Genomic DNA, 15,065 nt, shown 5'->3' with positions numbered 1-15,065 from the left:
AACTCTTACAAGGTCTAACATTGCATTTATAGAAACCTGGTTTCGATGTTAACCAACTTGTCGACTGTATAGAATGTGAGCTCTTCTTGCTAAAATCCTTTCTAACCATATCACCTATGGTTTTAGCTTTGCGAGAGATAAAATTACATTTGCTAGAGATGTGTTTTAGATCTGAATCCCTATCTAGAATAGGTAATCTATTCCTAATAATATTACTGATGTTATCAAATTGTCTGCTGTAAGATGTAATAAAATTCACACCATCTTTTATTCCGATATCTTTAACCTTATCTTTCAATAAACTATTTCTATCAAAGTTACTGACTTGTTCCGATATCTTCAACAAACTTTGTTCATCATAGCCTCTCTCTTTTAGTCTAACAGTCAGATCTGCTGCATGTTTCTTATAACTCTCTATATTGCTACAGTTCCTCCGTAATCTGATATATTGACCCTTTGGTATCCCCTTTTTTAAATGAAATGGATGGCAAGAGTCTGCTCTGAGAATAGTATTCCCCGAGATCTCTTTCCTAAAGACCTCAGTGACAATGCCCTCCGTACTGTGACTAAGTCTAACATCTAAAAATGGTATGCCATCCTTGGAATGACTAAATGTAAATTTTAGGTTAGCATCATTCTGATTTAAATATTCCACAAATTCATCTAGGATTTTATTGTCTCCACTCCATAATAAAAGCATATCATCTATAAAACGTGTATAATAGGTGATATGCTTTTTAAAAGGATTTGCAACATTGAATTTAAAGCATTCCATTCCTTCTTATTTAAGTTTCTATGTTTGTTTGAACTACTTTTTAAATTCTTCTCAGCTAGTTCTGTTAAATCCTGCTCCACTATAAGAAGGAATGGAATGCTTTAAAAAAAATAACCAATAATAAAGATCTAGTGGTAGTGGATTCTAATAAGGGAGGTTCAATTGTTGTTTTAAATAAGGAACAGTATCTTAAGGAAGCTATGAGACAGCTGAATGACACTGATACTTATAAAAAATTAACCTTTAATCCTACAGCTAAATTTCAAAGGGAACTTTCTTCTTTGTTAGATGATGGTAAAGAAAGAAATATTTTCACCAATAGTGTCTGTGATACATTATTTGTAGAACACCCTAGAATCCCAATTTTCAAGTTCCTACCAAAAGTACATAAAAGCTTAACCAATCCCCCAGGGAGACCTATTATATCTGCCATTGGCTCTCTGGGGGAAAGGTTGGGGGAATGGTTGGATGCACAATTACAGCCAGTTGTCCAGTCTTTGCCAGGTTTCTTACGTGACACCAAACACCTGATCAGGTCTCTACATGAATGCAAATGTGATACAGATTGTAACTTTGTAACGATAGACGCTGTATCTTTGTATTCATGTATACCACATGATCAAGGCTTATTAGCTATGAAAGCTATGCTGTCTAAATACTCGAATTATGATACAGGCCTAATTGACTTTATGTTACAAGTAACCAGTTTCTTGCTACATCATAATTATTTTATTTTTGATGGCATGTATTTTCTACAGCAGAGAGGCACTGCGATGGGGGCTAAATTTGCCCCGTCGTATGCTAATCTCTATTTAGCTGAATTTGAGGATAAAAAATTATTCAATGTTGCAAATCCTTTTAAAAAGCATATCACCTATTATACACGTTTTATAGATGATATGCTTTTATTATGGAGTGGAGACAATAAAACCCTAGATGAATTTGTGGAATATTTAAATCAGAATGATGCTAACCTAAAATTTACATTTAGTCATTCCAAGGATGGCATACCATTTTTAGATGTTAGACTTAGTCACAGTACGGAGGGCATTGTCACTGAGGTCTTTAGGAAAGAGATCTCGGGGAATACTATTCTCAGAGCAGACTCTTGCCATCCATTTCATTTAAAAAAAGGGGATACCAAAGGGTCAATATATCAGATTACGGAGGAACTGTAGCAATATAGAGAGTTATAAGAAACATGCAGCAGATCTGACTGTTAGACTAAAAGAGAGAGGCTATGATGAACAAAGTTTGTTGAAGATATCGGAACAAGTGAGTAACTTTGATAGAAATAGTTTATTGAAAGATAAGGTTAAAGATATCGGAATAAAAGATGGTGTAAATTTTATTACATCTTACAGCAGACAATTTGATAACATCAGTAATATTATTAGGAATAGATTACCTATTCTAGATAGGGATTCAGATCTAAAACACATCTCTAGCAAATGTAATTTTATCTCTCGCAAAGCTAAAACCATAGGTGATATGGTTAGAAAGGATTTTAGCAAGAAGAGCTCACATTCTATACAGTCGACAAGTTGGTTAACATCGAAACCAGGTTTCTATAAATGCAATGTTAGACCTTGTAAGAGTTGCGGATATGTCACATGTGGGGATACTTTTACCTCTACTTGTACAGGTCAAACATTCAAGATTAAAGAGCATATTTCTTGCACTTCCACTTTTGTCATATATCTTTTGACCTGTAGGTCCTGTAATTTTCAATATACAGGGTTAACATCAAGAATGCTCAAAGATCGTATAAGAGAGCACTTACTTTCTCTGGAGGCAGAAATTCCTAAAACCCCTGTGGCTAAGCACTTTGCTTCACATGGAATTAGTTCAGCTGGTTTTACATTTCAAGGGATTGAGGTGGTTAAACTAGGACCCAGAGGTGGGAATAGATATGCAGCACTCAGTAAACGAGAAGTCTATTGGATACATACCTTGAAAACTGGTGCTCCTTTTGGTATTAATAAAATAAGTGACATCAAATTGTTTATTGATAATACGTAGATTATGGAATCATGTATCCTTAGTATTATATCTTCTTGTTTTTTAATGCCCTCATTGTTTCAATATTCATTTATTTATTATTTTTTTCTATATATACATCTAGGATCTGGATTTTATAATAGATCTAAATAGCCTAGATCATACAAATGCATAGTAATATATCATTCATGTTTGGTTTCACGGTGAGCAGGCAGTTTTATGTCTTTGCAATGTGTTTATACTCTGTGGCATTTGACTTTTATATAATATAATACACGTTGGCACATGTAACTGCTTTTGCTCTCCGTGTTTTTCTCAATACATGAATATATTTTACATCCTGCTTTAACTAAGGTCTATTAGAATATCAAATCCCTCTTTATATTCTTATATTTTCATATCGATTGTTCTCAATATGTGTATACCAACCACAGTAAACTGGAAAGTATTTGACAGATATTCATGTATTAAGTTATAGTAAGAATCGTTATCGCCCACAAGCAGAATTGTACTATCGTTTTTAATGTGCTTACTAAATGATACAATTTTATATGAAAATATATGTCTTAGTATGTAATAATGTATATATTTTTTTGTTTATGATCAATATTTTCAAGTTTATTTGTTATGCATAATGTTTATTATTATATTTCACGTTTGATCGGATGTTTATTTCACAATACAATTTTTTGTTGTTATAATTAATTATGCAGCAGGTGTGTAGGGCTCATATCCTGTTTTTAAGGAGTCCTTACACACCTGTTAGGTAGCTCTGATGAAGTGCCCAAATAGGGCAGGAAACGCGTCAGCGGTAGTCTAGTCTGTGTGCTGTGCCTTTGTCTTTTTACTCACGGAATTTCAATAAAAGGTGAAGTTTTAACACTTATTTCATCAGCCTTACTGTTTTTTCGATTATTGGGCTTTATTTTTTCACTCAGAGGTGTTGAAAAAAATTTCTGTTTACTCATTACTACAAACGAGGGCTTAGCAGGGGAGCCCTTCCCAACACCTGTGGAACAAGCCGGGATGCTGCTATGAACACAGGCAGTATCTGTGACTGCTGCAACAAATTGCACTACTGAAAGTGGATATAACAGTTCCGTTTTCCTGGATCTCATCTGACATCGGATATCATTCTCAGAATTAAGTGAGTTTGTTACACGTTTTCATATTTGCTAGAATTATCTGGCTTAAGTTTTGTTTACAAAGATGAGTCTTGCGAATGTAAGGGGTTAACGGTTCTTGTATTCAATTGCCACAGTTCAACACAGGTTTACCACAATTGTTTCACAATTGGATAAAGCGATACATTGTTTTAGCTAGCACGCATAGATACATTGTGCTGCTTACTTTACATCATTTTGTGCTTTTGATCCTCATACTGAATTGCACAGCCCGAGCTGTTTGTTTACCTTTCTAAATTACTTGTGGGTCAAATAAGGAACTTCACTACTATAAAGGAAAAGAATGGGGTTCAAACCCCCTAATGTATTAACTTATATTATGTGTACTATACATTTACCAAGCTGATGCTAGCTAATTCTCAAATCACATCAAAGAAATAAGATTGAGCAAACTTAAAACCTTAATGTTCACTGTCGTTCTTGTTGAAAAAATGTTCAATTTAAGGATGTACCATGCAATTATGTTCCCGGTACCCCCATATTCCTATACTTGAACATATAAGGCACTGTATTGTTAGTTTTGGAGAGAATATTATATTCATATTTCTCAATTTTCCAAATACTTTTTAAGATAAAAGAAAGACCTTTGGTTACTTACTATCTAAACTTATTTTACTCTAATAGTGCATAATGAATCATTATCAGTAATGAATTAAGGGGGACCTACAAAATTATTTCATGAGGGTGTACTGTCCTCTACAAATACAGATCATAAGGTTATGCTATCCTGCCCTTTTGCATGCTTATTGCCAGTGATTTATAAGGTCGTAGGCTGAGTTTAGCCCTGTAGGATGTCTTGTCTTTAATTGGAAAATCCAAAAAATCTCTCGTCGTGCTAGTGCTGTCTTCCTATCTCCCCCTCTTCGACCAGCCTTAACACTCTCTATTATGGTCCACCCAAAACTTGAATTGTTCTTATTATGGACCCATTTGAAGTGTTGGACGAGTGGGGTTGTCAGGGTACCAGCCTTGATATCGGAGAGATGTTCTCTAATACGTGCTCTGGTCTCCCTTGTGGTCATCCCTATGTACTGTAAACTACAGGTCACACAGCTTGCCAGATAGACTGTGAATGTATTTCTGCAATTAATGCATTCTCTGTGGTCGTAGTGTTTCTGTGTGACACTACTTGTGAAACCTTCACCTATCTGTAGGTGTTCACATGCTTTGCATGTGATGTTGCTACATCTGTAGACTCCTTTAAATCTAAGCCAAGAGCTTGTTTCCTCCCTTGGTGCCTCTTTTAATTGTGTGGGGGCCAATATGTTTCCTACAGAGACCCCTCTTCTGAAGGAGCATCTGCATCCTTTGTCCACAAATGCTGATAAAGTTTCTTCAGCCGCTAACATTTTAAAGTGTTTTCTCACTATTTGGCAAATCTCATTATACTGTGTGCTGTAATCAGTAACAAAGTATATGTCCCCACTCTTTTTGTTTTTTTGTTCTCTTTTTTCCAAAAGTGTCTCTCTGCTGGATGCAAAAACTTCCTTCCTGACTCTATTTAACGACTTTTGAAGAGAGGTTATAATTCACAAGTCATAAATAGAGTCAGGAAGGAAGTTTTTGCATCCAGCAGAGAGACACTTTTGGAAAAAAGAGAACAAAAAAACAAAAAGAGTGGGGACATATACTTTGTTACTGATTACAGCACACAGTATAATGAGATTTGCCAAATAGTGAGAAAACACTTTAAAATGTTAGCGGCTGATGAAACTTTATCAGCATTTGTGGACAAAGGATGCAGATGCTCCTTCAGAAGAGGGGTCTCTGTAGGAAACATATTGGCCCCCACACAATTAAAAGAGGCACCAAGGGAGGAAACAAGCTCTTGGCTTAGATTTAAAGGAGTCTACAGATGTAGCAACATCACATGCAAAGCATGTGAACACCTACAGATAGGTGAAGGTTTCACAAGTAGTGTCACACAGAAACACTACGACGACAGAGAATGCATGAATTGCAGAAATACATTCACAGTCTATCTGGCAAGCTGTGTGACCTGTAGTTTACAGTACATAGGGATGACCACAAGGGAGACCAGAGCACGTATTAGAGAACATCTCTCCGATATCAAGGCTAGTACCCTGACAACCCCACTCGTCCAACACTTCAAATGGGTCCATAATAAGAACAATTCAAGTTTTGGGTGGACCATAATAGAGAGTGTTAAGGCTGGTCGAAGAGGGGGAGATAGGAAGACAGCACTAGCACGAAGAGAGATTTTTTGGATTTTCCAATTAAAGACAAGACATCCTACAGGGCTAAACTCAGCCTACAACCTTATAAATCACTGGCAATAAGCATGCAAAAGGGCAGGATAGCATAACCTTATGATCTGTATTTGTAGAGGACAGTACACCCTCATGAAATAATTTTGTAGGGCCCCCTTAATTCATTACTGATAATGATTCATTATGCACTATTAGAGTAAAATAAGTTTAGATAGTAAGTAACCAAAGGTCTTTCTTTTAGCTTAAAAAGTATTTGGAAAATTGAGAAATATGAATATAATATTCTCTCCAAAACTAACAATACAGTGCCTTACATGTTCAAGTATAGGAATATGGGGGTACCGGGAACATAATTGCATGGTACATCCTTAAATTGAACATTTTTTCAACAAGAACGACAGTGAACATTAAGGTTTTAAGTTTGCTCAATCTTATTTCTTTGATGTGATTTGAGATTTAGCTTGCATCAGCTTGGTAAATGTATAGTACACATAATATAAGTTAATACATTAGGGGGTTTGAACCCCATTCTTTTCCTTTATAGTAGTGAAGTTCCTTATTTGACCCACAGGTAATTTAGAAAGGTAACAGTTTATGTTAATAGGGAATCCTAAAATTGATAGGACATGAATGAGTTAAACAATTAATGCCCATCAGCCAATCCGGTGGTTTTATTTCCTTTATCAAGCCTAACAGTTGTAAGGAACTTTGAGAGCTATGAATACGGCGATAATGCCGAAACGCGTAAGCTTATCAAACTGAAGGGCATGTCAGTGTTTTTCTGTTACCAGACCTGTTTTATTTGCTAAATAAACATTCTAAAGTTTACTGCTGCGGCTCCGGACATTTCTTTATTATTAGTTAATAATTGTAGGTAAGGTAGCGGCGATGTTGGGGGGGGCAGATTAGGGGTTAATAAATATTATGTAGGGGTCGGCGGTGTTAGGGGCAGCAGATTAGGGGTACATAGGGATAATGTAGGTTGCGGCGGTGTGCGGTCGGCAGATTAGGGGTTAAAATTTTTTATTAGAGTGGCGGCGATGTGGGGGGGCCTCGGTTTAGGGGTACATAGGTAGTTTATGGGTGTTAGTGTACTTTAGAGCACAGTAGTTAAGAGCTTTATGAACCGGCGTTAGCCCAGAAAGCTCTTAACTCCTGGCTTTTCTCTGCGGCTGGAGTCTTGTCGTTAGATTTCTAACGCTCACTTCAGCCAAGACTCTAAATACCGGCGTTAGAAATATCCCATTGAAAAGATAGGCTACGCAATTGGCGTAGGGGGATCTGCGGTATGGAAAAGTCGCGGCTGGAAAGTGAGCGTTAGACCCTTTCCTGACTGACTCTAAATACCAGCGGGCGGTAAAAACCAGCGTTAGGACCACCTAACGCTGGTTTTGATGGCTAACGCAGAACTCTAAATCTAGGCGAAAGTTTGTATGCTGTTTGCAACTTTAATTTTAATTTTATTTTTATTATCAATAGTTAATAACATGGATCCATGAGTTTTTATTGTACACATTTTTAATTTATTAAAATGTATTGAATTTATTGCCAGAACAAATAAACTGACATAATCTTTCAAATTTGTAGAGTTTTATACAAAAGTGCAACAAGACCCAGCCTTCTTAAGTTGGCGCTCTGATGTATTTTTGATTTTTGGTATTTATGTTCTTCCCTTCTTATATATTAATATAATTAAATATATAACTTATTATTGATCACTAATTAAATACCATATGGTCTTAATATGTTTAGATATGAATTATCATAAATTTAATTTATGTTTTATGTGTTACTTTTAGTTTTTATTCACTTTATTAAATGTGTTGTTGTAATCATTGTTGTATAGCATTTTTTGCATATATATCCATCACTTGATTAACTTAATGTTATATACACATCTATTTTTTGTATATGGTTTAGCTAACAGCTCAGCATAGACTATTTTGTCATCTAGCACCAATGATAATTATGACTGTTAAATTAACACTATATATTATATTATACAGTATTGTTTGCATTATCTATTGTTAATAATATATGTATTAGTTAGTATATATAGCTTTATAATTGGCACTATATATGTACACTATATTCCTTTTTTTGTATTACGTTTTAATTTTGACATAGATTATTTCACCTGTTATATATTAATATGATCATGATAGTATTAAGCATTTTATGATAATATACAAGGTAAAGATCTCTCTTTTTTATTGTAGCAGCATCGAATAAGAAGTTATTTAACATTATTATAGATTGATATTTTATGAATGCCCTTTCATAGGCTAATAGGATCCCATTGTTGGCCCAATAGGTATCGAGTAAACGTTGTGTAAGTGGGTGTGTAGTTCACAGATGCTTTTGATTGGCTGTTTGACAGATGCTTTTGATTGGCTGTTTGAAGTCTACAAATAGAGCAAGGTGTCAGTAGGTATATAGCCTGATGAAATGGCGTATTGTGCTGAGAAACGCGTTGCTAAGCAACACTTTTTATATGTTTTAATAAATCCTCTTTTTTACTTGAACCTTGCTCTTCAATTTATCATCTTAACACTCTTTTGGAGTTTGTATTTGGTAGACGCTAATTGGGTGCCACCCCTCCATTGGCCGTATTCTTTAGCCGAAACCGGAAGCTGTGACGTCATTAGGAGATGAGTCCCCCACTGTGGCCCAGCTGCCTCGTTGGATCCTTCTGAGTCAGCCGAGCGGCTCCAAAGTATCGGCATGTGATTTATTGCACTGGATGTGCACATTCGTTTGTGAGTACCTGACTTTTATTATACACCATTGCTTCACCTGAATCTCTCGAGTTATTGCACCAAGGGCGCCTCTTTTGTTTTCTTGTCTCCTAGGACTTGATATAATAGATATAAGGTGGATAATAGACACAAAAACAGAAATGACTTGGAACAAAATAAGTATCAGAAAGAAATTCAAAATAATTATAAAACAGATTTTCAAAAATCATACAAACCATATCAAAATAGATATTATTAAAATAAAAATAGACATTCAGATAGTCAAAATAGAGTATATCACTCTAATAAAATAGACCAAAATAGAGCTTTATACTCTGAAGTTACAGCTAGAAGCCCAATGCTACCCCCTTCATAATAGATACACCCCTTTAAATTATGAAACCTGGGAAGATTCACAACCTCAAACATCAAACAGACAAATTGAAAATAACCAACATTTTTTAGACAGAGGCCAGGCGAAATCCCCTCCAAATTGGAGAAGACAAGAAGGAGAAGGTGGGGATTTCAAACAAAGAAAAAGAAGGTTTTCAGAAAGAGAGGAAGTAGGGGGAGGGGGATACATAAAACCAAAAGACAAACGAATGAGATCAATTTAAATAAGAATAATGAGATCTACAACCTCAGTAAATATACTCTAAAAGATGAGGAAATTAAAATACTCTCCAAAGGGTTATCATTTGTGCCCACAAAAAAATAAACAATTTGAGGCTTATATAGATGTTTCAAAATGTATATGATCTCTCACACTTAAGAGATTTTTTGCAAAAAATGCAATTGAAAGAGAAATATATGGATCAGTTTTTAACCCCTTAATGACAACTGACGTACCAGGTACGTCATGCAAAAATGAACAGTTAATGACAATAGACGTACCTGGTAGGTCAGTTGTCTAACAATCACTTCCAGCAGCTCTCTGGGTGTTGCAGTGATGCCTCGATATGGAGGCATCCTGCAATACCTTTTTAGAAGACTCCAATGCAGAGAGAGCCACTCTGTGGCCCTCTCTGCACCGGCAGCGATGGTGCCATTCGTAGGTGGGTGGGAGCGTAACAGGGAGGCGGGTGGGCGGCCCATCGATACCCAGCATCCGGTTCCTGTAAGTGCAATGTGCACACTGGGTGCCGGGAGTGTGCGGGGGCACGCGCACATTAGCCACTGACACCAATGAGGAGGGAGAGGGGGGGAAAAGGATTAAAAACAATTAAATATAAAAGGATCTGGGAGGGGGAGGGGGTGGGGGTATTGTGGGGGGCTGCTACACTACAGAAAAAAAATAAAAAGTGCAAAAGAAAAAAAAATACTTTTGTTTTTGGGGGCAAACTGGGTACTGGCAGACAGCTGCCAGTACCCAAGATGGCAGCAATTAGTTAGGGGAGAGGGTTAGAGAGCTGGGGGGGGGGGATCAGGGAGGTTGGAGCTAAGGCAGGGGTCCATAACAGCTAAAATATTTTATTTTTTTTATTTAAAAAACACTCCTTTTATTTAGTACTGGCAGACTTTCTGCCAGTACTTAAGATGGTGGGGACAATTGTGGGGTGGGGGAGGGAAGAGAGCTGTTTGGGAGGAATCAGGGGGTGGGATGTGTCAGGTGGGAGGCTGATCTCTACCCTAAAGCTAAAATTAACCCTGCAAGCTCCCTACAAGCTACCTAATTAACCCCTTCACTGCTGGGCATAATTCACGTGTGGTGCGCAGCAGCATTTAGCGGCCTTCTAATTACCAATAAGCAACGCCAAAGCCATATAAGTCTGCTATTTCTGAACAAAGGGGATCCCAGAGAAGCTTTTACAACAAGTTGTGACATAATAGCACAAGCTGTTTGTAAATACTTTCAGTGAGAAACCTAAAATTGTGAAAAATGTAAAGTTTTTTTTTTTTATTTGCCCGCATTTGGCGGTGAAATGGTGGCATGAAATATACCAAAATGGGCCTAGATCAATACTTGGGGTTGTCTACTACACTACACTAAAGCTAAAATTAACCCTACAAGCTCCCTACATGCTCCCTAATTAACCCCTTCACTGCTGGGCATAAAACACGTGTGGTGCGCAGCGGCATTTAGCGGCCTTCTAATTACCAAAAAGCAAACCCAAAGCCATATAAGTCTGCTATTTCTGAACAAAGGGGATCCCAGAGAAGAATTTACAACTATTTGTGCCTTAATTGCAGAAGCTGTTTGTAAATAATTTCAGTGGGAAACCTAAAGTTTGTGACAAAATTTGTGAAAAAGTGAACTTTTTTTTATTTGATCGCATTTAGTGGTGAAATGGTGGCATGAAATATACCAAAATGGACCTAGATCAATACTTTGGGATGTCTTCTAAAAAAATATATATACATTTCAAGGTATATTCAGGGATTCCTGACAGATATCAGGGTTTCAATGTAACTAGCGCTCATTTTGAAAAAAAGTGGTTTGGAAATAGCAAAGTGCTACTTGTATTTATTGCCCTATAACTTGCAAAAAAAGCAAAGAACATGTAAACATTGGGTATTTCTAAACTCAGGACAAAATTTAAAAACTGTTTAGCATGGGTGTTTTTTGGTGATTGTAGATGTGTAACAGATTTTGGGGGTCAAAGTTAGTAAAAGTGTGTTTTTTTCAATTTTTTCCTCATATTTTATAAAAATTTTTTATAGGAAGTTATAAGATATGATGAAAATAATGGTATCTTTAGAAAGTCCATTTAATGGCGAGAAAAACGGTATATAATATGTGTGGGTACAGTAAATGAATAAGAGGAAAATTACAGCTAAACACAAACACAGCAGAAATGTAAAAATAGCCTTTGTCATTAAGGGTAGGGAAATTGAAAAATGGTCTGGTCATTAAGGGGTTAAACGAAGGGAGAAAGATGAAAACGGTTTCATACACTCAGATTTTAAACAAAAATCATTATTTTATCCTAAACATGAAAAAAGGCCCTATTTTAGAAACTTTTGAGAAAATGGTGCTAAAAGACATAAAAAATATACCAGAAAAAAGATTGAATAAAGTAGAATTTAATCTGTCAAGGAAACAGAAAGAATTCATTTTAAATTTAGAAAATAATAAAGATATTACTTTTAAAAGTGCAGATAAAGGGGGTGGTATAGTTATTTTAGACAAAGAACACTATTTAAGGATCTGTAATGATCTCCTTGAGGAAAATTAACCCTACCCCAATATACCAATGGGAATTAAAAAGTTTACTGGATAAATACAAACAAGTGGGAGTATTGAATTATAAAGAATATGCTTTCCTTCTTATTACATTTCCAATTATTCCTGCTTTTTATATACTTCCTAAAATACACAAGTCCATTGATAATCCCCCGAGCGCCCAATAGTATCTGGGATTGGATCCATAACTTTGAATATGTCACAATATATAGACTCATATCTACAGAAATATGTATCAGAACTTGATTCATATTTAAAAGACTCAACATTCAATGGGAGGACGATATGTGGTTAATAAGTTGTGAAGTTTCCTCACTTTACACATGTATAGACCATAAGGATGGCTTAAAAGCTGTGCATTTTTTTCTACTTCAAGATAACGATGTTAGACCAGTACAACGGGAATTTATTATGGAGGGTATAAAATTTATTTTAACTCACAATTATTTTCTATTTGAAAATTTCTTTTATGAACAATTATGTGGAACTGCTATGGGGACCAGATTTGCTCCCAGCTATGCAAATTTGTTTTTGGGCTGACGCGGGGGTGGGGGCAAATCTAGTCCTCTACAAGAGATACATAGATGATGTTCTCATCATCTGGAAAGGTATGGACACGTCATTTTTAGATATTTTTGAGAAAATGAATTCAAATAATTTAAAAATTAGATTTACCAAAGAAATTAATAAAAAGCACCTTACAAAAACAAATTTATAGAACGGGGCTATAATAAAGAAACAATAGAGGAGATTAGACAAAATACTTCTAAGGTCGAAAGAGATATGCTCCTCCAAAAAAGATTAAAACAAGATCAAACTAGGAACAATTTAAAGATTCCTTTTGTTACTAGGTATAGTTCTAACTATAAAATATTAGAAAATACTTTCCATAAACACTGGTATATTCTAAAACAAGATAATAAAATAGTAGAATCTCTGTCTGATCGTCCATTTTTTTGTATATAAGAAAAACAATAATTTAAAAAATATATTAGCTCCTACTGTGTCCAGAATAAATAAACGACCAGACAAAGATCTACTGGGGAATGATCTAAAAGGTTTTTTTCCCTGTAACTGCTGCAAATCATGTAGACACTCTTAAAAAAACTTTTTTCATCCACTTCTACAGGAAAAGAATTTAAAATCAATGAACTTATTAGGTGCACTGATAAGAATATTATATATCTCTTACAGTGTAAATGTGGAAAGCAGTATGTGGGTGAATCCACAAGGCCCCTGAGAGAACGTATTCAGGAACATATATATTTCATTGAGAATGGAGATAAAGAAAGAAATTAAGAACTCCCCATTCCCAGACATTTTAAGATATGTAGTGGAGGCAATTTAAAACATTTTAATTACATAGGGATAGCCAAACTTAAAGATAGAGGTAGAGGTGGAGATATTGAAAATATGCTGTTACAACTAGAATCCAGATGGATTTTTAATTTGGATACCCTTACTCCTAATGGTCTAAATTTAGAAATGGATATATCATGTTTTTTGAAATAATTGTTATAGTTTTAGTATCATCTAATGTTTATATTAAAAAATTATACTATTTCCCCTAGGTCTGTTAAAGATTTCCAATACGTATGGCTCCCCTCATATGTATGTATAATCACACGTGTGCATGTTGATAGTGTGTGTATATGTATGTGTGTTTACATATGTATGTATACAAGTATGTATGTGTATATGTATATATGTTTGGATATGTGCATGTATGTGTGTTGCTGCATGCGTGTTTGAGCACTTTGTTTAATATATTTGGCTTTTAGTATAAAATATATATTTTATTATTGGATTGTTTGTATCTTTGTATTTATAGACATACAATATCTAAAGTTAATATTTAGATACACTTGGCATCCCATTGTCTAGTTGGGACATAATTATTATGATTTTAAATATTTAAATATTAGATCAGGGTTTATATAAATATATTTTTAGATGTTCTTTTTTATGTATTTTTTTTATGAGTTTATGAATTTATGAGATATATATCTATATAGGTATAGGAAAGATATATTTTTTATTTATATTAACATATGATGTTTATAAGCATGTTTAATTATTAATTATCAATTGTTTTTAAGGATAACTTTAAATCAAACTACAAAGCAAATATTGGCACACACAGAAATAATAATGGCACAGTAGGTTATGTTAGCCCAAAAAATTATTTATAACATATAAGATTGTATCATTCACGGACAAGATTACAATAAGAAAAGTCCTGCCCCTTTAAGAAAATGCTCCGTTGAATATATTTAAAGGGACAGTACACTGTAAAATTGTTTTTCCATAAATGTATTTTAAATGACTTGTTATACCAACTGCAGAGTATAAAATATTTGAGAAATTGCATTTTCGGGTTTATTTGTGTATCTGAAGTAGCTGGTTTTGTGCTTTGAAACCACAGCCTATTACAATGGGTTGAGCTTCAGGTAATATCAGATCTCATTATGTTATCACTTTTATGTATACAGACTTGCTTCCTTATCTTATATTTGTCTGGAACACCAAAGCTCAATACATAGAGAGAACAATGGAAAATTATCATTTTATTACTTAACTATCATGCCCCCCTACTAAGGGTGTAATCTCTTCTGCTGGCTGTGTTTACTTAGGCTATTCAATAGCGTATACGCCAGTATCAAAACTTTCAGTATAGGTTGGGAAACCACAAGCTAAATCAGCTATTTCAAATGCTGAAATAGGAGTAAAGGAGCCACTTGCAACCAATTTAATACACTCTAGCAGGTAAAAAGGATAATTGGGAATAATTTAAAGGGGAGAAAGTTTTTGGGTGAACTGTCCCTTTAAGGAGCAAGTTTCCAACAAGAAGACAGGCTTGACAAAGGCTCCGTAGTGAGCTGAAATGCTTTATTCTTCTTGTTTATGTCCGAGAAGGGACACTATACTCCAGGATACACGTGTGAATCACAG

The sequence above is a fragment of the Bombina bombina genome, chromosome 4 (assembly GCF_027579735.1).
Source record: "Bombina bombina isolate aBomBom1 chromosome 4, aBomBom1.pri, whole genome shotgun sequence".
NCBI lineage: Eukaryota > Metazoa > Chordata > Amphibia > Anura > Bombinatoridae > Bombina > Bombina bombina.
Note: the sequence above shows the minus strand (reverse complement) of the source record.